We start from the raw sequence: 10,057 nt of genomic DNA, 5'->3' as shown, positions 1-10,057 counted from the left end.
TATTTTGCGGCCATCCTTAGCACCTATTCTCAATTTGGCCTGGGAACAAGAAAATGCTGTGGTTCTTCCAAGAAAGCCTTCATTTACCCCTCGCTTTACCTGTAACACGTAACACGAGATATCTATCTGATGATCTCAGAAATTTGGCTAGAATTGATTGGGCCTGTCTCCTTAGCTTATGGCCTATTTTGTCGGAAAGAGCTTGTCAAAGAATTTTTCCATATCCCGGCCTTCCTCACGCTCAGGAATTCCAACAATTCAGACGTTGTTTCACCGATTACGATTCTCAAGGTCTTCCATCTTTTCCCAAACGTGATCCAAATCTGCTTCGTTCGCTAGTGGATTAGCAGCTAATTCCCTCTCCGATGATGTAGGAGATTTTATCAGGTATAATCAATGTAAACATTGTTGATTTGTACCACAGTTATATCTGACATGCAAACATACAGTTTGCTGTGTGTGCATGAAGGCTGTGGTCGTAATAGAATGTGTGCTCCATATATGTGTGACATTTGAAGGTATGTGCAAAAACAGGAATAGCATTACTTGGGGGGCTCTCATGAATTCTGGGAGAATTTATCTCTTCCAAAGGTGGTTCTGTTACTTCTTAATATGGTCAGACCAGAGTCTGAGGATGATAGATAATGCATGTTTAAAAAAGGATAAGCCCCACCTTGTTTGAGGAGATGTATTTAAGTGAACGAAACCCAGAGTTGGTTAGTTGCTCTGCAGAATGACTTGGCTTTATTGGTTGTAATAATAAAGTCTAATTTTCTGGAATCAAAACCTAAGAATTTGAGAGTGATTCTTCACAGAGTAAGGCAAAAACCTACAACAATGACTCCAGATAATCAATCCATTTCTCGGCATCCCCAATTCTTGTAACCAACTCAGAGAATTTCGTCTCCATCACAGTGATTGATCGACACACAGTATTACAGCAAGATCCTCCACATCTGCCACGACTTTTGCCAGCATTACAGACATGCTCGACAATTGACATTGTATTTCTCCCACTGCACAGTTCAAACTGAGTCCCTCGTGTGCGGCCTTGTCTGGGGTATCAGCTTCAGCACATAATTGTCTTTTAATGTCTCTAGAGCCTGAGGATTTTGAATTCTTTGACATGTTGACTTCATAGAACAGTTATGTAGCAGGGTGTATCAAATCTCACCGGTTTAAGACACAAAAACTAGCAAAGTGTGCAGAGCTCGCCGTTCACACGTCCGAACCCCTCATGGCACCACATGACTCCCTATTATTACTATTAATATACAGTGCATCCGGAAAGTATTCACAGCACTTCACTTTTTCCACATTTTGTCATGTTACAGCCTTATTCCAAAATGTATTAAATTCATTATTTTCCTCAAAATTCTACAAACAATAACCCATAATGACAACGTGAAAGAAGTTTGTTTGAAATCTTTGCAAATTTATAATTTTTTTAATTAAAAATAAAATCACATGTACATAAGTATTCACAGCCTTTGCTCAATACTTTGTTGAAGCACCTTTGTCACCAATTACAGCCTCAAGTCTTTTTGTGTATGATGCTACAAGCTTGTCACACCTATTTTTGGGCAGTTTCTCCGATTCTTCTTTGCAGGACCGCTCAAGCTCCATCAGGTTGGATGGGGAGCGTCGGTGCACAGCCATTTTCAGATCTCTCCAGAGATGTTCAATCGGGTTCAAGTCTGGGCTCTGGCTGGGCCGGAGTTGTCCCGTAGCCACTTCTTTGTTATCTTGGCTGTGTGCTTAGGGTCGTTGTCCTGTTGGAAGATCAACCTTCACCCCAGTCTGAGGTCCAGAGCACTCTGGAGCAGGTTTTCATCAAGGATGTCTCTTTGCTGCATTCATCTTTCCCTTGATCCTGACTAGTCTCCCAGTTCCTGCCACTGAAAATGATCCCCACAGCATGATGCTGCCACCACCATGCTTCACTGTAGGGATGGTATTGGCCAGGTGATGAGGTTTCCTCCAGACATGACGCTTGCCATTAAGGCCAAAGAGATCAATCTTTGTTTCATCAGACCAGAGAATTTTGTTTCTCATGATCTGAGAGTCCTTTAGGTGCATTTTGGAAAACTCCAGGTGGGCTGTCATGTGCCTTTTACTGAGGAGTGACTTCCATCTGGCCACTCTACCATAAATGCCTGATTGGTGGAGTGCTGCATAGATGGTTTTTCATCTGGAAGTTTCTCCTCTTTCGACAGAGAAATGCTGGAGCTCTGTTAGAGTGATCATCGGGTTCTTGGTCACTTCCCTGACTAAGGCCCTTCTCCCCCGATCGCTCAGTTTGGACAATTGCATCTATGTGAACTTCTGCAGTTAATCCAGTATGGACTTCAAGTAATATTGCCATTATATTCATGATGTTATCCAGAGGGGAACTGGCCCCCACAGTGAGTCAGGAGTTATTTTTCTACATTAACCAACATTTTATGGAGGTTTGTGTTCCTTGCCACAGTCGCTTTCGGCTTGTTCACTGGCATTCTAAAAACAATTATTATTTAATTACTTATTTTTAAACACAATTCACAATTGTATTTTATCAAACTACACAATGATGACTCTAAGACATTATAGATATTACAGTTTAATTTTCTGTTAATGCATGATTTTCTGTAAAGCTGCTTTGAAAATGTGTTGTGAAAGGCACTACACAAATAAAAACAACTTGTCTTGTTGTAGCTGTCAAGACCTCAAGTTAAGTAAAGTAATACTTTTATTTTATATAGCAGAAATGTTTACTTGTCTTACAATGAATGGATCATAATTGTGCAATTTAGGAAATAATCACCAAATTGAAAGCAAAGGTTTAGGTTCACTTACTGCATTTACAGTAGCCTATGTCATTTAATTAATTATTGTTAGGTTTTTACCATTTTTGTTACAATACAGTTACTGTATTTTGTTGGGCAGAAATGTTTACTTGACTTATAATGAATGGAATATAGCTAATTGTGCACCGGAGCTGGTATGCTATTTATTTTTGAAACAACATATGCCTAAGAAAATTATATATGAGGTATATTTGATATACAGTATGAGCTTAGAGTCAATTTATTTGTTTACACTGTACATTGATTTAACACATTCATTAATATTTCATTAGATGTGTCTTGTCTCACTCTTTATTTGCATGTCAAGTACAGTACATTTTATTTGAAAACAAAATGACATGAAGTTTGTAAATATTAAGAATATTTCATTTTTTTAAATTATGGCTCAGCATTGATAAAAATAAACATTTTAATGAATAAATATTAGAGAGAAGACAGCCTAATTATTTTTGAAAATGTGTGCAATTTTGTGATTTGATTTACGGACACCAATTCATATGAAAGTGAACAACTGATAATTTGAAGACGTTTTGGTGGACTGGTTGGCATGTAAGCCTGAATAATTTGTACTTTCCTTTTATGTCTTAAATAGTCTTGTAGTCCATGTGTGTTCAATCCAGTTTTGGATCACTGCCAGCATTGTATATTTTGGATGTCTCCCTCATTTTATATTCTCAGTTTATGCCGAAGCCTTTCCTGATGAGCTGATGATGTAACAGCATTTGATGTTGGTGTAGAAAGCAGAGTGTATACAGTGACACCTGGGGCGGAGAGGTGCGGAGACCTTGTTGTGCACACGTTAAGTCTCCTCTGTGTTAGGTTGTACAGGGATGGTTCTACCATATTTCTGTGCCACCACAGACTGATCGATGACTCCTGCCCAGCCACCCCTGTAAAAAACTCCTGACTCCGCCCAGGGGTGTTTTTAGTGTTTGAATAGACTAGGGGCTTAGCCCAGACACAGACCCACTGCGCCCCAAGCACAAAATACAGCTAAATGCATTACTGACAAATTGCTTGTTTTGGAAGTACACTTTATACCATTTCAGTAACAACTCCTGTATCCACCCTTTTCTGTTAATGCACACCATACTCTTTGTCTTTCATGGTGTCTACATCATATTTTACTAATTCTTGTCTGTCTCTGTGTCTTTCCTGGTGTCTCCATCTATTTGTTGTCTGTGTCTCTCTTTCCTTGTGTCTCCATCATATTGTACTATTTGTCTTTCTGTGTCTTTCCTGGTTTCAATCGAGTATTCAAGCCAATCAAAGATTTCAAACCACTTGTGTTAAAAGGCTCTTTTTTGCAATAGCTATAATATTCGAAGGGATATTGAGGTATAGCGTTACTTGTTTAGGGCCTGTGTCCAGGTCTACTAAATCAGTAATGATCTGACCAGTGCCTGCAGCTGCTCTAGGTCTTTAATTGGCCTGCTGTTCTCATCTGTCCTCACTCTTATCTCATCTGCAAAGTAGCAAAGTAAAGATGCAACATTTCAGTACTATCTGTATACTGATAGAATAATTTATTCTGCTGCTTCTTGAAATTAAAGTTAAATTCAGAGCTTGGGGAACAAAGTAAAATGTTTATGCTTTTGCATAATCTGACCTAAAAGTCAGATCTGACCTAAAACCTAAAAGTGTCTGTAATTTCTTCAGTTATATATCAGTTATACACATAGGACTGGTTGCTTAGCAACTGTCATTAGCATAGTTTCCATCCATTTTTTCAAGCTATTTTGTTATCGACAAAGTGAAAATGCGTAAAACAAATATAGCAAAATTTGCCGTTTTCTATCCGTTTCCATTCAAATGGCCTTTTATTGATAAAAAAAAAAAAAAATTGTGTGCGTGATGACGTATTGCCTAAAAACACTTTGTTGCATAAGTTTTGGTTTAGATTCCCTGTCTCTTTCTTCCTCCTTCCTCAAATGTCTGGTTCAAATCGGCTCGTCTATTGTCTTTTTACAAGGCAGTAACAAATTGCATGATGAATAATGGCTAGTAAGGCTACAAGTACACAACACCTTGATCCAGATAATCTATTAATATTTAGACAGATCGATGAGTAGTTCAATACTTATGCCCATTTTATTAATTCTGATCTGTTTGCATTTGTTCAATTTCAAGCCATACAACTTTAGGTTATGGGAGAGCCCCATCACAGAGTGTACATTCACATTACATGCATTTATTTAATCACTTTCATTAATCTCTATGATTGAGCATCAATACAGCTGAAACTCTGTTTAACTAAAGACATCATTATTTCTTTAATTCAATTCTGTAATAGTTAGGCAATACATTTCGGTGCCCCAAACAACTTGCATATTTGTCAATATTTCCACATTATTTTCATTTTGAGAAGACAAACACGTGGACATACTGCCAAAAGTGATCAGCACCTTTGGACTGGACAGCTCCTGTAATGAAGCACTTAAGTTCAACTTAATAACGGGTGATCTATGTGCTGGTTTAGGAAACAGGCATTATTCCATCGTAAAATAATGAATGACATTAGTTGAGATGATCGTTAAAGCATAATTTGTAATGTTATCGGGAAACCAAGCTTTGGTCTGATTTGATATATGATCCTCCTATGAGTCCTTGTAATGCAAAAGTATTTTTCCTGGCATAAATGTCAGAGTATGGGTCCCCCACCAAACAAAAAGTGACTCAATAAAGTCTGTAACCACACATTTGGTAACCGATCCAGCAGAAAGTGCTTCTGGCCATTTTAAAGGTCGGGGGTCCTGCTGGACCTTTTATACGTCCAGGGCCCTTAGAATTGTCCCAACCTTCCACACATTATGGGGCCCTTGCACATCAGTGATGCCTGTTGGTGTTTCTTTAATCATTCATTACTTTTGGATTTTATCTTAACCTGGATTTTGAGCTTCGACCATGAAGTTCCTGCTGGTACATATCTCGTAATGGGAGGGGACAGTTTTTTTTGACTATCCTCCTCTGTGGCAACAGAATGTGTTAAAGTCAGAAGACATGCCAGTGGCAGAAAGGTTGCCATTATCGACACTCCAGGTCTTTTTGACACAATAGAGAATTTCACTGAGACTGAGGCAAAGATTAAAATGTGCATTTCTCTGTCTGCGCCAGGCCCTCATGTGGTTGTGCAGCTTGGGTGATTTGAATTAGAGGAAAAAAATACTGTGGAGCGACTTCAGAAAATCTTTGGTGAACAAGCATCAAAGAACACCATGGTGCTGTTCACTCATGGAGACAAGTTGAAGCAAAAAACATTCATCAGTTTGTTAGAGAAAGTCCTGATCTGCAAAACTTTATCATGACAACCAGTGGACGATACCTTGTTTTTGACAACTCAGTTAAAGATTCAAACCAGGTCAACATGCTGTTTGAACATATAGATCAACTTGTCGTTGCAAATGGTGAAAACCTTTACACCAATGAAATGCTTGAGGAAGCTGAGACAGCAATTGAGGAAGAGAAAAAAAACATTTGCAAATGGTTATGAAAATGAGTGAAGAGGAAGCAAGAGAAATAGCATAAAGAAACAATATGTTTCTAGATGATTTGAAAAAGTCAGCAGGTGTTGCTGGTGCTGTTGTTGCAGTGAGAAGCTGCTCTGTCCAATAAGAAAAGCTCAGAGTGGCCTTTTTTCAACAGTTAATTTGTCATTGTTTAGAAGAATTGTTTTTTTAGAAAAACATGTTAGAAATGTTTTAATCGTATTGTAAACGGTATAGAGTCACCATAGCTTATTCTAATAGTACAAAAATGGAAAACTGTGATGTAAATGGGAAATTAATAATGAATTTCCTGTTCCTGAAATTGTCCATGAATTTTCAGAGAGCTGGTTATGTATTGCAGCCTCTTTGAAGTAGATTTTTCTTTTAAACAAATGAGTCATGAAGTTCCGTTCTTTCCAGGAATGAAGGAGCACCTGCATCTGATTCTCACTGGCCTTCAGGGAGTTGGGAAGAGCTTAGCAGGAAACACCATTCTGGGTCGAGAGGAGTTTCGGTCTGACGTCAGTGCCACATCCTTAACATTAAATGGTGAAAAGCGGGATGCTGAAGTCTGTGGGAGGAGAGTGACTGTTGTCGACACACCTGGCTTAATAAACAGTGAACAGTCTTTTATAGAGGTAGAGGAGGAGCTAAGGAGTGCTTTGTCTCGTGTGAACCAGGACCCCATGCTTTTCTCCTTGTTATTGAGTTAGGTCGCTTCACTGAGCAGGAAAGACAGGTGATGGATACAGTGCAGATGATGTTGTGTTCAGATGTGAATTTGTTTTTGATTTCAAAAACAATGCGGAATTGATTTCAAAGCCGCATTCTGCTTTTTACATATAGAGACAAACTCAAGAATAAAAGTATAGATCAGTTTGTCAGGGAGGATAAAAACCTGAAGAAGCTTATCCAGCAATGTGGATCACAATATCATGTGTTCAATAACACAGACAGAGAAAACACATGTCATTGAGCTCTTAGAGAAAGTGGACAGTCAGTTGAGAAAGAGAAGCAAACAACCACATTATGTTCGTAAAACTAAGGAGCACACTCTAAAAAAATGCTGGGTTAAAAATAACCATTGCTGGGTTATTTGGTAACCCAGTGCTGGGTAAATATTGGACAGAACACACGCTGGGTTATTTTTGACTCAGCTTGCTGGGTTATTTATTTTATAAATAACCCAGCAAGCAACCAGTTAGAAACAACCAGTGTGCTGGGTTGTTTCTTGACACAATGCTGGGTTAAAGTGACTACTTTTTAAAAGTTCTTTATTTTAGATAATCTACTACTAAAAATAGTAATAAGCATGTTATGCTTATTAAAAAAAAACTTTCAAAACAGTATACATGTATAACATGAAAGCATTTTATTTAATTATTAAATGGCCAGCAAAAACTAGAATTTAATTTTGAATCAGGCAGAAAATTTAAACACCATTAAAAAAATACATTTTTGGATGACAAAATAATAGCAAATAGTTATTTTACAGAATATCAAATTAAATAAATACTATCAGTATTTTATTTAACATTTAGATACTTTAGTCCAGCATAAAATTATTCAAACAATGTTTAATTACATTTTTCAAACAAGGCAGTGCTTTAATTATTAAGAATGTACAAGAATTACTAAATTGTAGCCAATCAATTCACAAAACACCAAATAAATAAATAAAAATAGATACATACATGGATACAAAATACCTGCATTAGTTAGTTTAATAAACAATTTAGTCCTTAGCAGCATAAATGGAGGCACACAAAAAGCGAATTTTTGAATTTTTGGAACCAGGCAACTCAAACTACCTGCTGCAAAAACTCCCAGGCAGGGGAACATTGTTTTGGAAAGTGGGTGTCAAAGCAAAAAAAGTACTTGAAACAAACATCTACTGCCTTGAAGAGAGTCTGCTATTCTAGGGCTTCCGCATTCACCACAACGAAAAACTGTCCACCAACTCCAAGTTCTAAGACAAATGGGAAGGGCTTCTCCTCCCTCTGTTTTAGTAGGTACTGCACCATGTTGGTTCCAGACTAAATATGAAAATAACATCAAAGTTTAAAGTGCATGTACTCCTTACCAAAAAATTGATACAGGTGTAGTGCAATTAAAGAACAGCTGTAATTCAAAGTAAATAAATAAGCATGCTCTGGAGTTGTTTTCACATGTTCTACTTACTGGTTGTACATCAATCAAAGAGGTTCTGGCTTCCTCAATAGTTGGGCGGAAGGTTTTGTTGCCAATCTTGTACACTGATGGTGGAAGGATCTGAGGTAACATTTTCAGTGCCATGGTGCCTTTGGTATCTAAAAGGGGAGAAAAGTTAATTTCAGTGATCCGACCACAAGCGATCAGCATAAAATACGGGTGAATGGGGCCCAAAATATTTTGTAACTGGAACACAAAAAGCATATACTGTATGGAGGTCATCAAAGACACAAGTGACCACCTCACATTTTAGGTGTAAACACTAGAGATGCACCGATCGACCGGCCAGGGACCGGAATTAGCCGATTTTCGGACCAGACCGGTGATCGGCCAGTCAGCCTCACGCCTTAACGATTCCAAGCCGGTCCATTTTGTTGCCAGCGGCGCAGACAATAACGTCACAGCCGCATGTAAACATGTCATTGGCATGGGAGATCTTCACTGTGTGAGTGAAGAATACATAAAGTTCGAAATGTGTAATAATTTTAAGGCCAAAGTAAACCGTGGGGGAATCACCACAATAACTTTCGGATCAACAAACCTAATTAGACATTTATAACACCACCACCCAGCTGAAAAGGCCCATTTTAAAAAAGAAGCTAAAAAGTGAAAGCGGCTAAAGCTAGCCAGAGCTCAGAGACAGCCACAAGTCAGCAGCCTCTCCTATCATACCTTGGTATGAGCAACGAAAATACCAAAGCAATTACGAGGAAAATTATGGAATTCATGGCCCTGGATGACCAGCTTTTCTCCATAGTTGAGGACAGAGGCTTCAGAAATCTGATAAATTTCCTCGATACAGAGTAGGAGGTACTTTCCGACGTCGCGTTGCCCGAGTTGTTTAATCTCGTGTCATGTAACACACGCAGCCTGTTATCTGTCAACATTTGGGTACACAAATCCGGGAGAGGGGAAGGGGGGTGCTGGATGGCAGAGGCAGGCTATACAATACAAATCGTGCTGTTGTGATTTAACGCAATTTTTCCCACCGTGTCCGATATTAAAATCAGTGCGATACGCATTGCAAAAGGCGTGGGCATTGTCGATATGGCTTCGGGATATGACCCTTGATTCCTAAAACTGCTCCTTACAAATTGTAACTTTGATCTCTGTAAAGCACTTTTCAACAATTACTGATACTTATCTGTACTATTTAAGTGACAACACTTCATAAAATATACAATACATTTATTTACAAAAACAAAAATTTAAACATGAACTACACAAACATGAACTACACTTACTATGCTAGAATATCTTGACTCAACTTATGAGTAAACAGGTATTTTGAAATACAGTGATTGATTGACTCTTGTACACAATCAACAAACACTTACAGGGTTAACCTTTTAAATCTCCATTTGCCATAGGGTTTACAATTAAACCCTACTTTAAATTAATCTTCAAATCTTTTACATAAAGTACAAATTTGTCTTCACTTAGTGTAACAGTATAATTCTGTATCTTTAAATGCTTAGCACAGAAATAAACAAGTAACAAACTCTACTTCCAACC

At 38.1% G+C, this 10,057-nt stretch overlaps 1 pseudogene; it reads left to right on the top strand.

Moving 5' to 3' along the window:
* Positions 1–5,803: 5,803 nt before the first annotated feature.
* On the top strand, positions 5,804–6,458 carry LOC127644132 (GTPase IMAP family member 9-like; annotated as a pseudogene).
* The last annotated feature ends 3,599 nt before the right edge of the window (positions 6,459–10,057 follow it).

Source organism: Xyrauchen texanus, chromosome 5 (genome assembly GCF_025860055.1).
Source record: "Xyrauchen texanus isolate HMW12.3.18 chromosome 5, RBS_HiC_50CHRs, whole genome shotgun sequence".
Lineage (NCBI taxonomy): Eukaryota > Metazoa > Chordata > Actinopteri > Cypriniformes > Catostomidae > Xyrauchen > Xyrauchen texanus.
This window is presented reverse-complemented; position numbering and strand designations above follow the sequence as displayed.